Below are 1,201 nucleotides of genomic sequence, written 5' to 3' on the forward strand. Positions count from 1 at the left end.
AATGAGATCAGTCTCACAGATACAAATAAGAAACAATAAATATCTCTTCTGCTCCTGGGAAATGGAAAATGTTGTTTATTGTACTATAATGAGGACTCTCTAGTTAAATCATAAGGTCAAATTATTAAAAAGTATTTGCAGTATGAATCAAAAGGGGAACAAAATGAATCTTGTATCCCAAGCTATCGAGATCTCATAGATGGAAAGTTGCAAACCTGGATTGAAAATGCTCTGCAAGCCACCAAAATGACTCTGGGGCATGAATACATTTACAACACAGTTGTTCCTGTTGATTACAAATGCACTGGTGTTGTAAAAAACAACATGAGATGGGGGGGGGAGGACTTTAGCAGTTTTTCGAGATGAAACACCAAACTAAACTCTCCAACATGAGTCTAATCACAAACTTAATGTAGTTCTTATTTATTTTAGTTGATTGTAATGCCAGTTGCATTAATGTGACTAATGTTGGTTTATTCCAGAAACACAAAAACTGTGTCTATGGGATCACGGGAACCTTGGGTGACCAAACAGAGCTTGACATGTTGAAGAAACTCTACAATGACATTGAGACCTGTAAGATTCCCTCATTTAGATGAAGGAAACTTTATGAGTTGGAGGGTTTGGTGATAGCTGAAGAGGACGAGTGGATCAGGACCATCTGTAATGTTGTTCAGGATCAAGTGACCACCACAGCCATGACCTCGTCAGGACTGACAAAGCATTCATAAGTGGGCACCCCCATCTTAAGAGGCGCGGAAGTGGCCAACACCACCACCACTGGAGGATCTGAAGCGAACGCCACCACCTCTGGAGGTTCTGCAGCAATAGCAACAGGAGCTTCATTAAACACAGAGAGTTCAGAAATATTGTACAAGGTTGGAATGGAGGCGCCAGGGAACACCAAGAGCTCGGGGATGAGTGCCACTGCTGTCTCAGGAGGAGAAGAAGCGGATGTCACCTCCATGAAAGGTTCTGCAATGAAAGTTGCCACCTCTGGGGGAGCTGGAGCGGACTCAGGGACCGGAGTAAGCTCAGAAGTGGATTCGGGGACAGAAACAGACTCGGGAATGGATTCGGAGATTAGAGCGGATTCTGGATCAGACTCATAGGCCGGAGCGGACTCATGATCTGGGGTGAACTCTAGAGCAGACTCATAAATGGATTCTGGAACTTGAACAGGCTCGGGAATGAATCTGAG

The 1,201-nt window shown here is 44.0% G+C and overlaps 1 pseudogene; it reads left to right on the forward strand.

Moving 5' to 3' along the window:
* Nucleotides 1-884: 884 nt before the first annotated feature.
* Nucleotides 885-1,201, forward strand: part of LOC107573369 (uncharacterized) — an 18,111-nt pseudogene continuing 17,794 nt past the window's right edge.

Source organism: Sinocyclocheilus grahami, unplaced genomic scaffold, assembly GCF_001515645.1.
Source record: "Sinocyclocheilus grahami isolate Dianchi unplaced genomic scaffold, SAMN03320097.WGS_v1.1 scaffold1924.1, whole genome shotgun sequence".
Taxonomy (NCBI): domain Eukaryota; kingdom Metazoa; phylum Chordata; class Actinopteri; order Cypriniformes; family Cyprinidae; genus Sinocyclocheilus; species Sinocyclocheilus grahami.